The 18,141-nt window shown below is 47.6% G+C and overlaps 1 protein-coding gene across 5 annotated transcripts in view; it reads left to right on the top strand.

The window, feature by feature from the left end:
* Positions 1–18,141, top strand: part of CPXM2 (carboxypeptidase X, M14 family member 2) — a 139,281-nt gene that overhangs the window by 55,488 nt on the left and 65,652 nt on the right. The window lies entirely within an intron of this gene.

The raw sequence follows: 18,141 nt of genomic DNA, 5'->3' as shown, positions 1-18,141 counted from the left end.
AGGGGAAACGGGGTGTTATTGTCTAAATGGGTACTGAGTTTCAGTTTGGGGTGCTGAAAAGTTCTGGAGGTGGATGGAGGTGGCCGTTGCACAGTGATGTGAACGTGCTTGATGCCCCTGAATTGTACACTTAAAAAACGGTGGAAATGATCCATTTTGTTATGTATTTTTACAACGGTAATGAAAAAACGTATGTGCAAAAGCAACGTGCACGAGAAATATGAAACAACGTCCCTGCCTCAACCCAGGGCTGGTTGTAGAGACCAAAGCGGGGCTGCATCACTGGGGTTGTCCTGTGTCTCCAGCCATGTGGATAGCAGGCACACGGAGACTGGGGGCTGGGCAGGGCAAAGCAGGGTCCACGGGATCTTGAGTGCTTTCTGAATTTAAGCAAGAGTTTTCAAGTGCCTCTAACATCCACCTACAACTGAGAAGCCAAGGGCACGAATGCCTCGCGCGGCGACATTAGGAAACTGGTCTCATCAGCTAAGACCCCTCCCACCCGACCCGCTTCATTTTCCCTGTCTGTACCACACTCTTGGATTTCATTTCAGTGTTTGCTAGTTACCTCTTGGCGGTCACGTACAATGTGTCTGTAATTTGTTGATTAGATTAATTGTTAATCCCCGGAAAGGTCACCAGTAATAAATAAACCAGGATAAGAGAGGGGAGCCTGGCATCTGTGCTCATATTTAACTGCCTGTCATTGTCACTGTAAAGGGGACTTTCTTACATGGTGACAATGATCAGGCAATGACTCATCATCTGTTTTCCCTCTGAGCTTTTTTTTTTTTATTGTAAAGACGATATTATTACATCTAGCAACGTTTTAAAACATTACCCACGATTCCACCACCCTTAGACATAGTTTTTTTTTTTTTACGCATGTGTAATCCTACTGCATATGCAATTATGTTATTTTAACTTAAAAACATATCCAAGCATTTTTCCCCACTCTTACTCTGACATCACAATGATCATTTTTCATAGCCTATAATTTACCCAGCCCTGTCTCTGTCACCTTAGTGTTCTGGTATCCCATACCATTTTGCAAGAAAGAATTTTCATACTTTTTTCTTCCTTCCGATTATTTCCTTCAAATACATTTCCAGAGCTGGGATAATCTGTGCATTTTGACAGCGTTCGGTCGTGCGTTTGGGCTGTTTTGTGTAGCGCATTTCATTTTTTTCCGCTTTGCTTTTTAGCAGTGCTTGTGTGTATGCTGGTAATGATGATTTTTGCTCTGTGGGGGCGCATTGGGCTGTAATCAGCTTATTACCATGACAATTGTTTTCACTGCTCAGATTCTGAAAGGCGAGAATTTGGGGGAAGGGAATGTTGAATGGCTCAACTTGGAACAGAAACTTGGAGAGAAAGACTGATCTGAGATTATGCATAGGGATCAGCGAAGGGATTTTACCTTAATGCTTGGATATTAACCTGTCTAACCGCTGTCGTTAGAAATCCTGTAGTTGATTTATTATTGGATTGGAAGGACAGAGCAGGATAGGAATAACACTCACATTCCATCGCATCAAGGACACAAGAGCATTTGGGGTGAACAAGAAACGGCCGTAGAACAAGATCTTTCTTTGACTTAGCCTAGGACAGGAACACCTTAGAGGGCTAAGACAAGGGATAGAATTGCTTTTAAGAGTCTTTTTCTTTTGAAATGTCTAAATGTATTTCAAGTCAAATTGTTCTTCGAGGACAATGGAAAGAAATGTGATGGGTTTCACTTTGTCTTACCACCCAGAACAGGATGGTCTGCACTAAAGACTAAAGAAGAAGTAGGACAAAGATAGGTTCTGGTGTCTGAAGCTTGCCGCCTCCCCCCAGGAGGATGAATGAAACTCATTCATTTTGTTAATGAATAATGCTGGAAGCACTGGGATGTGTCCCAGTATGACCAGAAAACATGTCGGCAATAGGAACCATCAAATATGAACAGTGAAGAAGACAGCAGGTGTCCCTCTTTCCCTCTCCCTGCACACTGTTCCCAACACAGGCATCTCTGGTGTCATTTTTAATATTTCTCTTTACGGACTTCTGTGTTTCTCCCTGCTAGTCTGGAAGCACCTGGATGATAGAGGTAATACCTGGTCATTTTGCCCAGTCCCAGGCTTCTATTAGATGCTCGAGTAATGATTTTTTAATGAACGAATATTGTTAGGAAGTAACAAATGGACAAAGGTTCGTTCACAGGGCACAGTAATGAGTTCATTCATCTGCCAGCGTCAGTGACTGAGAGCAAGCTTGGAAATGGGACTAGGGAGAGGGAAGGGGACGCGGGAGATTGAGGAGTGACGATTTCTAGAGAGGATGGCACCCCCAACAAGGTGGCTTTGGAGTCTCGTCACAGCTCTTGACTCTTGTTGGTTATGAATTTTCTCTTCTCCGAGCTTCAGTCTGCTGCCTGAAAGAAGGGAACTGTTCTCCCACTGATAAAGATGCATGGAAGTCAGATAAATTGTTACACTGTTTTAAAATTACCCTGCACATCAGGGCGCCTGGGCAGCTCAGTCTGGTGAGCGTCCGACTTCAGCTCAGGTCATGATCTCACCGTCTGTGAGTTCGGGCCCCGAGTCGGGCTCTGTGCTGACAGCTCAGAGCCTGGAGCCTGTTTCGGATTCTGTCTCCCTCTCTCTCCCCGCCCCTCCCCTGCTCACGCTCTGTCTCTCTGTCTCTGAAAAATGAATAAACCTTACAAAAAAAAATTACCCTGCACATACTAAGAGCTCGGTAAACTTTACTTTCTTCCCTCCGCTCCTCTTTGGGTTTTATTTAGGACAGTGGCTTTCCAGCTTTATTTTTAGCTACAGAAGCATTTAGAAAATGGGGCGCCTGGGTGGCGCAGTCGGTTAAGCGTCCGACTTCAGCCAGGTCACGATCTCGCGGTCCGTGAGTTTGAGCCCCGCGTCAGGCTCTGGGCTGATGGCTCGGAGCCTGGAGCCTGTTTCCAATTCTGCGTCTCCCTCTCTCTCTGCCCCTCCCCCGTTCATGCTCTGTCTCTCTCTGTCCCAAAAATAAATAAAAAAACGTTGAAAAAAAAGAAAATAGAGGTGAGGCTGCTCTGTGTGGATCTGGGGGGGTGGAGGGGAGCGGTGCCTGCCTGGCCCTCCCCTCGCCCCTTGTCGGAGCAGCCCTGGAGCAGCCTTCATCCAAGTATCTCTGGCAGCAAGAATCCCGGACAGCCCGAGGGTGCTTCTGTGCAGGTTACAACTGGGCCAGCTTCTTGAAAGGCTCGTGGCCACTTCCTGAATCTGGCCGGGTGGAGGGGAGATGTGGAATTCAAACCAAGACAAACAAAGGCAGCGTTGGACTTGAGCTTTCTAGTTGAGCCTGCAGACCATCCCCTAATCTCAGAGCATCCATCACATTTTGGTTGGGAGTGTTTTAGAAACGGAAGGGCAAGGAGTTGCGGGCTCCTTGAGGTCGGGGCCAGATGGATCCTGCTGTTTAGAAATGGCTTCTGTCTGGTTGTTGAAATAAATATAGGAGCACTTTGGAGTTACAGTACGTGTATACTTAGGAATACTATTCATACTTTCCATCCGCAGGACTTTCTTGATTGGTATTTTTAAGTGAACGTCCATAATCTTACATGTTTCTGACATTCTCTTTGTGTGTTCATGGATTCATCTGTTTTGAGCATTCTGTGCTAAGCACTAGGGATATGAGGTGAGCAGAAAGTGGCCTGCCTGCAGGGAGCTTTCAGTCTGGTGGAAAAATCCCGTATGTGAACGGATCCACTGGCATCCACAACATGCCTGTTGACGAGGGGTGGGGGATGGGAGAGCTGTTATCAGATGCATGACACAGATGTGAAGGATGATCTGGCTGGTCGCAAGGCTTTAGGTCGTGGCCTGCAACCAGTTCATAATCGGGTGGACGAAAAGCTGTGATTCTCGGTTTCATAATTTTTCAAATTATTTGGGCTATTTGAAAGTAATAAAATATAACTATGTTTATGATATTGAATCATTTGTATGTTTCACCAGCAGAAATTATCCTTCTCCACCACCCTGCAATTTAGTGAAACGTCTGCATACTAATGAAAGCTAATCTTTGGGGCGCCTGGGTGGCTCCGTCGGTGAAGCGTCCGACTTCGGCTCAGGTCATGATCTCATGGTTCATGAGTTCGAGCCCCGCGTCGGGCTCTGCGCTGACAGCTCGGAGCCTGGAGCCTGCTTCAAATTCTGTGTCTCCCTCTCTCTCTCTCTGCCTCTCCCCTGCTCACACTCTCTCTCTCTCTTTCTCTCTGTCTCAAAAATAAGTAAACATTAAAAAAATTTTTTTTAAAAAAGCTAATCTTTAATTTCCCTAATCTCAGAAAGTATATTAGACCTATGGGTGCTACAATCACAACCAGTGTGATGGTTGGAAAGTTAATTATTCTGCCGGAGGTGGATAGATGCTGTACCGACATGGGCGAAATACAGGCAGTTTAAAAATAGCCGAAGGTTTTAAGTTTTACTTGCTTAACCAACAAAACGATTCTCATTCTCTGGAGAGTCTGTGAATGTGTCCTCAAAGTGAGGTAGCAGTCTGACTGATGAGTTTGTAAGGTGACGGCCGGGAGGGTTTGACTGGTCGGCTGAATTTTTAAACAGCAGTCAGGCTAATTAGAGCCAGATGAACGGAGCCAGGCTGGGAGCCAGGCTTGTGACCAAGGACACAAAGACAGTGGAGACACAGCCCCAGCCTAAGGGGCTGGCTTTCTGTTTGTCCGTGGAAAGCTGTAGCAAAGGTTCTGAATGTGGGCCTCCGCTGATGGTTCCGGACAGTTCTGATGGTGAAGGAGAGGAGCAGCTGAAGGAGGTGCCCAACCCAGAGGGAAGGCAAGGCCAGGGAAAGGCCCGTTCCCCCTTTCTGCCCTGGGAAGAGCTGTGTTCGCAGGAGGGGCCGGTGGCCGGTGGGGCAGATCGGCGGGGTCCTCTGCAGACAGAGAGTGTGGCGGCTCTAGGGGTTGGCCGCTTAGGGCAAGAGGACAGGGAGGGCCCTCAGAGGGCTCAGCGGGTGTCTGGAGCTCATAGGCTTGGACCGGGCCCACCTGGCACGGCTGGCACTTTCTCCACTAGGGGGCGATAGAGTCGATGGCCGAGCCGCTGGAGGAGGTGCAGGCACCAGAGCGCATTTTCGGGAGCTGGCAGGGCACAGAGCGCATTTGGAAGGAAGGGTGTGAGGGTCAGCGCCAGGGCTGGCGGGGGAAGAGGCAGAGGGCTGATTCCCTGGAAGTTCAGAGCAAGTTCAAGGAGCCACTAGGGGAAATGAGGCTTCAGAAGTGGACGCGAGCTTGGCCGGGAAGACAGAGGTCATCTGAAAAGTCCACAGGGGCAGTGGAGGTGATCAGCTGGGGCCCAGGGGTGGGGTGGGGGGGTGTGAGCGAGCCAGGGGTCGGAGAGGAGTGGGCGTCTGGAAGTCTCGAGGCTGCAGGCTGGCCCCCACTGCCGTCCCTGTTGGGAGAATGTCTGGGACGCGCTGGACCCGAGCTCAGGAGAGGTGAGGAGATGGCTGTAGAGAAGGTGGGGTCTGGCGAGAAGCAAAAGTGAGCGCGAGAAGGGGCAGAGCTAAGGAGAGACACCGCTGGAGGGTGTGCATCCGGCGACGGGGGTGGAGAGGGAACCGCTCCAACACCCGCCTGGCCCGGGATCTGCCAGCGGCTGGACCCCTGGCTCCCAGCGGGAAGTGTCCACCCAGCCCCTCCCTTAATCTTCAGTTCATCTTGTTTTCTGCTCCCAGAGGACCGACCTTGGCCTTCATGCTTCTCTCGTCCCCCGGGGTTGGGGTCCGAGCCACCAGGGTGCAGAGCGATGCAGCACAGGGGGCTGGGGCCAGGGGCGCGGAGGGGCACCCGGCGGCCCCTGGCACAGAGCTTGAGGGGAGGCTGGCCAGCACGCCATCAATCACCTCCCGGCTTCTTGGGGGAGAGAGAGTGTGTGTTTTCAGAATGCGCGGTACCGGGCCTCCTTCCTCACTTCCTGGCAACATGAAATGTCTGGCACCTTCTGGGGGGGGGGGGGGGCGGCGCTGGGAAGGCACAAGTTTCCGAACACCTTTCTAACTTCTTTGGAAACTGACAGTCTTTGAATTGCTGAGTTTGGCACGAGATGGAGGGGTTTTAATGAAAACCTCGACAAGTTCGGATAGAGGGCCTGGCATGCAATCATTTCTTCATTTCATGTTCTGTTTCCACCACGCAGGGAGGGTTGTTTTGAAGTCAAACGAAACTCTCACTTAACGGTTGCATGGTCGTACTAGGTTTTCTGGGTGCCGATGACTAAGAAACAAGCTCTTGGAAGGTAACAGCTTTGAAATGGAAACAACTCTCGAGCTCCTTCCTGGGGCTGGGACTTCCACCCTGCTTTACTCAGGGGTCCTCGGTCCCCCTGAGCTGTGACCCCCCCCCCCCCCAAAAGGAAACCCTCCAGAAGGCTGCTGGGTACATCTCATCTTTTTTCTCATCTGTTTCCTGGTAGAGGGGGCCCCACCCCTGCTTAGCTCACATAATGCTTCTACCCCTGGACCCACACAGCCTTTGTGGATTGGCTCGCACTGTCTGTCTGACTGCACTCCTAGCAGGAGCCTCCTCTGTTCCACAGATAAAGCAAGCATGCTCCTGCCTCAGGGCCTTTGCACGTACCATTCTCTCTGTCTGAAAGTTCAACCCTCCTGCATCAGAGGCTTTTTTTTCCTCCTGATCATTCTTTTGAAACGCACTCTCAGTAGCTCTGTGCCCCCACTTGGCTTTATTTGATTACCTATTTATTTGTTGTTACTTGCACTGATGTCACTCCCGGGCAGCAGGCAGGACCGGGCTGTTGTTTGCCACTGAGCCCCCAAGTGCTAGGTTGTACCAGCCAACAGAGGGAAGGTCTCAGCGACCGCCCCTCCTGCCGCATCATTCGAAACTGCTCAGATCATGTCCTGATTCCCTCCCATCCAGAGGCTGGACGGCCGGCCACTCCCAGCCCAGAGTAGGTGGGTGGGTGGTCCAGGTGGGCTCCTGGCGATTCCAAGCCTCCTGGTCTTGTAAGGAGAGGTGACGACTCCCTCTCAGCTTGTCGTGCATGTTCAGTGAGACACAGATGGTCTCAGAATGGACCGGCACATTCGGGACACAGCGGAGGCACAGAGGGCCGTGGCTGCTGTTATTTACGAAGTCAACATCTCACTGCCCCTTCCTGGGAGCCCCCTTCCCTAGCCATTCATAGCTAGGACCTCCCGTGTCCCCGGAGGGCACCCAGGAAAGACGTTAGAACTGGATCAGTCACGTTGCAGCTAAGCAGAGCCTGGCATTTTGTGAAAATACTCCTCGGACACGTCTGTATTTTGTACAAATGGATTTGGCCGGCAGGAAATTTCTTGAAATAAAATGACATCGCTTCCCTGTGCCGGGGCTGCAGAGCACTTGGCATCACCATACTGGGTGCCTCTCAGTACCTGCCAGGAAGGTCCCTTTCTCGTCCCCATTGTGTGGATGAGAACACCGAGGCTTGGAGAGCACACACAGCTTGATTATCTCTCTCTGCCTCGTCGTGAACATACCTGTGCTTTCTGCCCTCCCCCTCCTTCTCCCCGCTATTACTCACGATTTTCTCCTGCACCCTGAGGCCTCAAGCCCCGTGAATGGGCTCCTGTGTGCTTCTGAGCACTTGTGGACGCCGGGGGGCCAGAGGGCGTTGCTGGCCACACCCAGGGCCCACTTACCTGTCAGACACGGTGCCAGCGGCCTTGTGACCTTTAGGGGCCCGTGAACGTGTTTAACCTCTTGTACAACCTGGAAAAAAAAGAAAGGAACGTTGAGGTCAAAGAAAACATTCAAATATATCATGTTACTGTGTTCACCTCTGTACCAAGGCAGTCAAAAAAACCAGGGCTTGAAAATTGTTTTTATGGAGGAAGCAAGTGGCCTGTGGTCAGCAGGAGAGTAGCCGGCGCAGATGTTTACGTCCGAGTCCCAAGAATCTGAGAAGGTGCGAGGTTCCACGGGCCTCAGGGTCGCACGTGGACTTGAGGTTGCTGATCGGCTGACCCGCAAATAGAGACGTGACCCTGGGTTGCCTGGGCGGGCCCGGTGCAGATGCGGCGGTCCTGGACAGCGGAAGGGGGAGGCACAAGGCGCAGCAGGTGTGGCTGGCTCTGAGGGTGGAGGAAGGGGCCCCGAGCAGGGAATGGGGGTGGCCTCTACAAGTTGGAAAAGCAAGGGAACAGATTCCTCCCTGGAGCCTCCAGGAGATACCCGGCCCTTGCCCGACACCCTGATCTCAGAAATTCTGCCCTCCCGAACCGTAAGATAATAAATGCGTGGCTGAAACCGCTAAGTCTACAGTACTTCCATGGAGGCAAAAGTGTCTCGGGCCCCCACCCCACGGCTTTGCCCTCTGACGTGAGGTCAGTGCCGGGCGGAGCCGGGCAGGAAGCTCCGGGCTCGACACATGCTCTCGCGGAGCGGGGTTGGAAGCCAACTCTCTTCTCTAATTTTTTTTTGTTTAATTTTTTTTAACGTTTATTTATTTCTGAGAGAGACAGAGACAGAAACAGAGAGACAGAGAGAGACAGAACATGAGCAGGGGAGGGGCAGAGAGAGAGGGAGACACGGAACCCGAAGGAGGCTCCAGGCTCTGAGCTGTCGGCACGGAGCCCGACACGGGGCTCGAGCTCGTGAACAGTGAGATCACGACCTGAGCCGAAGTCGGACGCTTCACCGACCGAGCCACCCAGGTGCCCCATCTTCTCTCTAATTTTGAGGATTCCTGTGAGCTATTTCTTTGGTTCCTTTTTTCCCCTGGTCTCTTGAGTGACTCTTTCAGATTTAAAGGACTTTAAATATTTTCTTTTTACTTTTAGTTTTCTGCTGTGGAGTTTCTTAGCTAGGAACTGCCTCGTCCTCTACCCAACTCGATTGGGCTTGGCCTCCAGAGTGGTATTTCCCCTCTCTCATCCTGGTAGACATTTTTTGCTGGAGGTAATGGAAAACTAGATACTATTTCTAAGTTTATAACACTCTCTCCTGTGGTCTGCGTTTGCAAAAGGCCATGGTAACTGGTCCCAACTGAAAAAATCTAATAAATCAGTGGGCTGATTTTTCAGCATTGAGCGTTTGTCTGTGCAGAGCATATAACACCACTTAAATGTTTTTAATGTTTTATTTCTGAAAGAGAGAGAGAGACAGAGACAGAGCATGAGTCGGGGAGGGACAGAGAGCGAAGGAGACACAGAATCTGAAGCAGTCTCCAGGCTCTGAGCTGTCAGCGTGGAGCCCAATACAGGGCTCGAACTCATGAACCATGAGATCATGACCTGAGTCAGAGTTGGTTACTTAACCGACTGAGCCACCCAGGCGCCCCTGGTAGCACACCATTTAACTGCGTCGCTGTGGTTCCGGAAGGAGGGAGAGAACAAGAAAGCCGTGTCTGTGTTCTTGAGTGCTGGGAGTAGACAGATGCCTATTGTAGACAAAAGGCAACGCTTCCCCCCCGCCCCCCCCCCCCACCTTTTATTTTCAAGACGCTACAAAAGACAAGTTTAGACCTCGGGGGAGCGGTGGTCTTGCCCAGAGTTATAGGTTGGCCGCAGCTTGGATTTGAGCCTGTGAAGCTCTGTCAAGGAGGTGATGGACAGGAAGAGGAAGCTGCCAGCCACCCGCCCCCCATGGTTCCAGCAGAAAATTGGCCTAAAAACTGAGAGATTGTTGGGCCCTTCCTTCTCTGACTGAAAAGGGATTTCACAGGGCTCTCTCTACTTGTCTGAGAAAGTGGACGACACTCAGTGCTCCTTACAGCTGGGGTTGTGGGTTATTAATGGTCCCTTTCCCGACTGACTTCACTCATTTGCCATATCCAGTGCTGTTTGCTGGGGCGGGTGGTGCTTGTTGGTGAGGATGTGGGGACATTCTCTCTCTTGTGAGGTGGAAAGAGAGAAGAATCTGACCGGCAAGGCCGATTGTCATGAAGGCCCACTGTGGTAGACTCCCCGGGGGTGCTTCGGATCTTACCCTGTGGCCACCCAAAACTAGTTATTTGACTGTGATTTGAGCCACTCCTGTTGTCCCCAGTCACTCCCTTCCTTGTCACTTGGCCCCCTCTGTTGTACAAAAACTTTGAATTTGTACGTAGTTAATATAATCAGTGTCTTAAGGTTTATGTCCTCCTTGTAAAGGCATCGCCCTTCTGAGAACGTGCGTGATTTCCCCCATGTTTTCTTTGAGCATGTTTATGGTTTCGATTTCTACATTGAAATCTCGGAATCATTGTATCTTGGACTGTGTTTTGGCACAGGTGTAACCGATCAGACTCATTCTCCAGTGGCCACTAGAAATAATGTCCCAGCATTATGTCTTTTCCATACTTTCCCCAGCTGCTACGGCCTGGACGTTGGTGTGCCTCTCGAAGTGTATATGCTAAATCCTAACACGTGATGTGATAGTATTTGTGGGTGGAGCCCTTGGGAATCGATTAAGTCATGAGGGTGGAGCCTCCATGCTTGGGATTAGTGCCCTTATCAAAGAGGCCCCACCAAGCTCCCCAGCCCCTTCTTCCATGGGAGGGTGTAAGGAGAATGTGTGACCAACTGGCACCCGGGGATGGTCTCAGACTTTCCAGCTTCCAAAACTGGGAGTAATAAATCTCTGTTATTTATAAGCCACCCAGTCCGTGGTGTTTGGTTCTAACAGCCCGCGGGGACTAAGATACCAGCTGAAGGGCCTCCAGCTTGACATTCTAAATTCCTGTCTGTCGTGGGGTTTGTAAATTCTAGCTATGTCTTTTGTCAGATCAATGGTTTGCGAATATTTTCTCCCAGTCCGCAGCTTATTTTTTCATCCTTTCACCCTGGCTTCATGTGAAGCTCTCAGAGAGCAAGGTTTTAATTTCAGCCAAGTATACGCTATTGATTTGGGTTTTTTTTTCCTTTACGGATTGTGTTTTTGAGGTCAGGTCGAAGAACTCTTTGCTAAGCTCTAGACCCCAAAGACTTACTCATGTATTATCTTCTGAAGTTTCATAGTGTTACGTTTTACCTTTAAATCTGCGACCCGTTTTGAGTTAATTCTTATATAAAGTGTTAGGTTTCGTGGGGCTTAATGATCTATCCCACTAAACCTCATTCTGTGTAATTGCACATAGACACATAATTGCTTCTGTGCCAAATGTTGAAAAGACTGTCCCCTCCACCATGAAATTGCTCTTGCGCCTTTGTTCAAAGTCGGTTGGCCATATTTGTGTGGGTTTATTTCTGGGTTCTCTGTTCTGTTCCACAGATCCGTGTGTCTGTTCCTCGTCCATCGTATTGTAGCTGTACAATGTCTTAAAACAGGGTAGATGGATTCCTCTTGCTTTATTCTTTTTCAGAATCGTCTTAGCGATTCTAGTTTGTTCGCCTTTCCATAATCATTTTAGAATAATACTGTTTATACCATAAAAAAATCTAAATAGGATTCAACAGGAATTTTAGTGAATCTTGTCTATTAACTCGGAGAGCAGCTTCGCTCTACCAAAGCCTCTCGTCCGCAGACAGGGAATGTTTTCTCATTTAATTAGGCTTCTTTGATTCCCTCCGTCAGTGTTTTATGGGTTTTTTTTTTTTACGCTTGCAAGTTCAGTACGTGTTTTATCAGATTTATACCTGAGAATTTCATCTCTTTTAGGCAGACGCGAATGGTGTGGTTTACAAGTATTTTATTTAGGATTTTTGCGTCAATATTCCTATGTGGCATTAGGTTAAAGTTTCCTCTGTGTGAGCAGTCTTTGTTGATTTTCGGTATCGAATCTTCCAAGTGAGGGAAGATTTTCTTGCTTTCCCAGCTTTGAGTACATCCAGGCACGAGCATTCAGAGGGGCTTGTGGGGAGTGCTTTTATGACTGCCTTTCTTTCTGCACCAGTGCTCCGGCTGTTTAGATTTTCTGTCTCTTTGCTCGGTTTTGATAAATTCTGTTGTCCTAGAAATCTTGTGTTTAGAAATATATTCATATTTGATTCAGCACAGTTGTTTAAGGATTCGTTTCTTCTGGTCAGTGATTATCTTCTCATTATTTTGTAATATTTGTGCATTTCCTTTTTTTTTCTTCACTAGAGTATTTCATGAATTGTCTATCTTTTTTTTAATGTTCATTTATTTTTGAGAGAGAGAGAGAGAGAGCGAGCATGAGTGGGGGAGGGGCAGAGAGCGAGACATAGAATCCTAAGCAGGCTCTGGTTCAAACTCATGAACCACAAGATCATAACCTGAGCCAAAGTTGGATGCTTAACCGACTGAGCCAGCCAGGTGCCCCCGTGCATTGTCTATCTTCCCATTTTCTCCTCCTTTTTAAGGGAGGCATTAGATATTTTAATGAAGAAAAAAAAGGAAATGGACAAAAAGTTCAAAATAGTGAGAAAGATCACTGATCAGAAGAAATGAACCTTTAAACAATTATGCAAGGGAAACAAAAGTAAACATGAACTATTGGGACTTCATCGAGATAAAAAGCTTCTGCCAGTGAAAGAAACAGTCAACAAAACTAAAAGGCAGCCTACGGAATGAGAGATGCTTGCAAATGATATCTGATAAAGGGTTAGTATCCAAAATCTAAGAACTTACCAAACTCAACATCCAAAACAACAAATAACCCAGTTAAGAAATGAACAGAAGACGTGAACAGACACTTCTCCAAAGAAGACATCCAGATGGCCAACCAACACATGAAAAAATGCTCAACATCACTCATCATCAGGGAAATACAAATCAAAGCCACACTGAGATACCACCCCACACCTGTCAGAATGGCTAAAATTAACAACACAAGAAACAACAGGTGTTGGCGAGGATGCGGGGGAAGGAGGAACCCTTTTGCACTGCTGCTGGGAACGCAAACTGGTGCAGCCACCCTGGAAAACAGTATGGAGGTTCCTCAAAAAAAAAAACAAAAAAACAAAAAAAACCCTAAAAATAGAACTATCTCACAATCCAGCAATTGTACTATTCGGTATTTAACCACAGGATACAAAAATACAGATTCGAAGGGATACATGCACCCTGATGTTTATAGCAGCATTATCAACAATAGCCAAGCTATCCATCAATTGATGAATAGAAAAAGAAGATGTGATATAATATACAGTGGAATATTAGTGAGCCATCAAAAGAATGAAATCTTGCCATTTGCAGTAACGTGGATGGAGCTAGAATGTATTATGCTAAGCAAAATAAGCCAATCAGAGAAAGACAAGTACCATAGGATTTCACTCATACGTGGAATTTAAGAGACCAAACAGATGAACACATGGGAAGGGGGGTGGGGAGAAGAGAGGGAAACAGATGACAAGAGACTCCTGATGATAGAGAACAAACTGAGGGTTGATGGAGGGAGGTGGGTGGGAGATGGGCTAGATGGGTGATGGGCATTACGGAGGGCACTTGTATGTAAGTGATGAATCACTGAATTACACTAAAACCAATATTGCACTGTGTGTTAACTAAAATTTAAATTGAAAAAAAGAACAAGCATTCCTTGGAATTACTGATCAGTTCTGCTATTTTTCTGTTTTTGAATTCAATAGTTTGTTTAGATTCCTTCCTTTTGCTTTATTCAGATTTTATTATTCAATTAACCCTCTGGGTTGGACTCTTCATTCATTCATTTCTTTTTCTCCCTCTTATTTAGTGATGTCTGCTTGTAGGACTAGAAACTTCTGCCCAATACTGCTTAACTCTGTCTGGGCAGTTGCTGACATATGAAGTTTTATTACTGTTGTTTTCTAGATGTTCTTTACTTTTGATTTTGATTTTCTCTCTGATCGAAGATTATTTGGGAGACTGATTTACATTTCCTGGGGCAAGAGGGCTTGGAATTTTTTATTTTAATTAAAAAAATTTTTTTAATGTTTATTTTTGAGAGAGACAGACAGAGACAGAGTGCAAGTGGGGGAGGGGCAGAGAGAGAGGGAGACACAGAATCTGAAGAAGGCTCCAGGCTCTGAGCTGTCAGCACAGAGCCCAATGCGGGGCTGGAACTTCAAGACTGTGAGATCATGACCTGGCTTAGGTCGGACGCTTAAAATTGACTGAGCCACCCTGGTGCCCCTAGATTTTTAATAAAAAACAATCATTTTGTCTATTTTAGAGCGAGTGAGCAGGGGGAGGGGCAGAGGGAGAGAGGGAGAATCTCAAGTAGGCTCCACTCTCAGCACAGAGCCTCATGCAAGGCTCGATCCCATGACCCTAGGATCATGATTTGAGCCAGAATCAAGAGTTGGACGCTCAACTGGCTGAGCCACCCAGGCACCCCAGGATTTTAATTTTATACATTTCTCATTGTATCAGAGAATATTGTCTCTACTTTCTAATTTGTTGATGTTTTAGAAGTTTCTTTTGAGGCCTAAAATAAGGACAGTTTTTTTTGTTTCGTTTTTTTTTTGTGAAAGCTCCATAAGTGATGGAATAGAAAGACTATTTTTGTTTTAGGGCAACAGAACACACGTATAGCCATTAAACTCAAGTATTTTTTTTTTTTTTATGTTTATTTTTGAGAGAGAGGGAGAGACAGAGTGCGAACAGGGGAGGGGCAGAGAGAGAGAGGGAGGCACAGAATCCAAAGCAGGTTCCAGGCTCTGATCTGTCAGCACAGAGCCCGATGCAGGGCTCGAACCCACAAACCGTGAGATCATGACCTGAGCCGAAGTTGGACGCTTAACCAGCTGAGCCACCCAGGCGCCCCACACACGTATAGCCATTAGATTTACCTTCTTAGTTAGTGGTGTTTCGTCTCTTTTATGCTGACAGTCCATCATGGCCGAGAGAGACTGTCTCCCTCCCTCCTTGTGTCTCCTGTAATTTGTTTCATTAATGTTGGTGCTATGCTTTAGCACATAGATATCCACAACTGCTTAATGCCTTATTGTGAGCTGTATCCTTTGGAATCATGCAGGGCCCTTCTTTGTCCGGCTTAATGCTCTCTTTTCCCTGAATTCAGCGGGCGGATTTTACAATCGTAATCTTGGCCTTCTCTATATTTGCATTTGCCGATATCCGTGTGCCCAGATTTCTGTTTCAACGTTTCTGAGTCACTTTGTGTGTTTCTCGTGTATATCCACAGAGTTGTATTTCCTCTGATGATGAGGAAGGTCTGTAATGTGGTTCTCCTGGCTCTTTCTCTGACTGCAATTTCCTGCAATGCCTGTAATGCAGTATTTCTTCAGATACTACCGATTAACACGCTATTATGAACAAATGAGTACATTTGCGTAATTCTCCCCCTCTCTCTCTGCTCCTTCTGACTGTAGCTGACTCGTTACCTTGCTTACCGTTTACCTCTGCGCGGGAAGTGTTCCTAAACCTTCCCCGCTTAAGTTCCTAATATCTTTTAACCGCCCTTCTCCTCCACCAGCTATTAAGAACAGATTAAAACAATCAGGATACCCGGATTTGGGGTCTCATCCCCCCTCTGGAATCATGATAGTACTCACGCCGCAGTGTTAATTCAACGCAACAAAGTAAGTAGCATAGCTCCAACCGTGCCTGGTGCATAGTGCCCGTCCAGTGGGCGTTCCAAATTACACCTGATGATCCTGGTTAGCGGAACTCGATGAAGCTGGTGGTGGAAAGTGGGCATCACAGAAGGTGTCAGCACTGGATACCTCGAAGGCTGTAGGGAAACCCAGGGGGCCTGCATCACCCCGGAGAGCCCTTTCTGTGGCAGGGACCCGTGCCCTCTAAATTACGGAGCTTCTGTGGGCAGACCTCACAAACCCCAAGCAACGTGGCACCAGAGCACCACTAAAACGGACAACAATCCTGATAAAAATATCAGCGTCAGCGTGTTACGTCCTGTATTCAAGTACAAGAACAAGTTCAAGTGAAGGGCACTCCTTTTCACAAAAAAAGGTGAAGGTAGCTTGGAAGGGTCGAGGCTGCTGCTTGAGAGACAGGGATAGACGGACATCATCGTCAGAAGGGAGGGCGGAGGTCAGCAGCTGCAGACTCTGGCCAGATGTTGTGCGGACAGAGACGGAAGAACTCCGGCTTATTATCTTTTGCTTGTTTCTTTTGCATAAAGATAGGGAATAACTGTTCAGGGAACACTTCCAAGTTAGAGCACGTGGCCACACCGAGCAGAGAGGAAGAAGGGGAACGGGCACCATGTGTTGGGATCCTCGTGGCCTGCTGTGGGCAGCTAGGTACCGTGGCATCTTCCATTTGGCTGCTGTGGCTCCGTGGTACGAAGGGTAACATGCTGGGAAACTACTGTGTGTGGACCACAGTGGATTCTGCCTTCTACTGGCATTGTTCCTCTCTGTCTTCTCTGATGAGTATGTACACACACACACACACACACACACACACACACACAATCACAATCTGTATAGTGCCTGGTGGGAGAGCCTCTGTGAAGTCTAGCCAGTGGATTCTGTATTTTTTTCTGAAGTCCGTTCTGAATTGTGGTCAAGGCACAGTTCAAGTCCAGAAAATGAATGTTTTCCCCTCATAGTCCTCTACCCAGAAGCTTCTGGTCTTCCTGGAATTTCTGGTGGGTGTCCAGCCATCTCAGCAGAAATTTCCAAACCATGTTTGGTAACTTTGATTTGGGGGAAAGGAGACCTTCAACTAGGAAGAGACACGATTCCTCGGGGTGCATGTTCTCTGGCATTGGCTTGGCCTCTTCCACTCGTACTGGCAAGGTCGCAGTTGGGGGAGCACCTGGGTGTCACTCGGCGCAAGAAGATGTCAAGTTTCATTCCAGAACAGTCATGATGAAAATAACTACCACATGTTGAGCTCCTTCAGGAGTAAGTGCATTGTGTGTGCTAACTTCGTTCCTTACTGGGCTCCTGGAAGTTAGAATTTAACAATTCACTCTTACCCAGAACTACAGGTGCCAGAAGCAACAGAGGCTGGTACCTGGCAGAGTGAGTCTCTGAGCCCAGTTCTGTGGCCCGTTTCCAGGACGCCCTCCCAGCAGGAATTGTCGGCAGCTCTCTGCCTGCTCCCCCTTGACGCTCCAAGCTGGGCTTGGGAACGTATAACTCTCCTGGTGTGGATTTTGCTCGCTTGAAACCATCTTTCATGCCCGGTAGGAAGGTTTCTATTTTCTACCAAGACCTCTCTCTCTTTCTGGGGGGAGACTTTTCACGATGTGCTGACGCTTCAGTCCAGGCGGAGGGAGCGGTTGAGCCTGTGAGCTCTCTAAACATTTTTAAAAAGTTAAAATCTTTGCTAAGTTTCCCAAAGTCATTATTTTTCTTCTTTTTAAACAACCTTCTGATCTCCAGTTTTTCTTTAAAGTTTATTAAGAAAAAAAAAAAAAAAACAACATTAGCACGGCCAACAGACCAGCCAGTTGGCAATACATTTAGAACACAAGGAGGGCCATAGGAAGTTAAAAGCAAAGGGCTTTCCAGTTTTACTCATATAAAATTCCACGGACTTTCTCTCCAGAGTAACATAGTAAAATGTGAACTCTTGAAAGAAAAATAAAAAAGAAGCCTTGTTTTTTAATCGTGCTTTGAGTTTGTAACTGAGATGTAAATTGGCCTCGATTCTTGCATGGTTGACGAAAATGAACCTAAACTGGGTGGAGAAATTGAGAAAGTGCCAGAGTGTAGCAGAGATGAGAAAGAGAGACGCGTGGGCATTGACTTCTTAATGAAAGAAATCACAGACGTACTTTTAAACATCAAAGAGCACTGCTTCCAATTAAAGATCGTAACGCAAGGGGCACCTGGGTGGCTCAGTCGGTTAAGTGTCCGCCTCTTGATTTTGGCTCAGATCATGATACTGTGGTTCATGAGATCGAGCCCCATGTCAGGCTCTGCACTGACAGCATGAGAACTGCTTGGAATTCTCTCTCCCTCTCTCTCTCTCTCTCTCTCTCTGACCCTCCCCGTCACGTGCGTGCGTGCGTGCGTGTGTGCACGCACACTTTCTCTCTCTCTCTCTTTCTCAGAAATAACTAAATAAACTAAAAAAACCAAATAGTAGCCTCTATCCCAAACCCTTGATCCCAATTTCCTGATGTCCCCAGGCAACTGCTACTGGAACCCTTTAGCTGTCTCTTCTGTTTTATTTATCTTAATACCTGTATTTCTGAACGAATGCTTGTAGTACTTTTTCATGATTGTTTTACATTACTTATTGTCTGTCTGTCCACTTTCTACTGTGAAAGC

Source organism: Neofelis nebulosa, chromosome 13 (assembly GCF_028018385.1).
Source record: "Neofelis nebulosa isolate mNeoNeb1 chromosome 13, mNeoNeb1.pri, whole genome shotgun sequence".
NCBI classification, from domain to species: domain Eukaryota; kingdom Metazoa; phylum Chordata; class Mammalia; order Carnivora; family Felidae; genus Neofelis; species Neofelis nebulosa.
The sequence above is the reverse complement of the archived record's forward strand: the minus strand, read 5'-3'. Positions and strand labels throughout refer to the sequence as shown.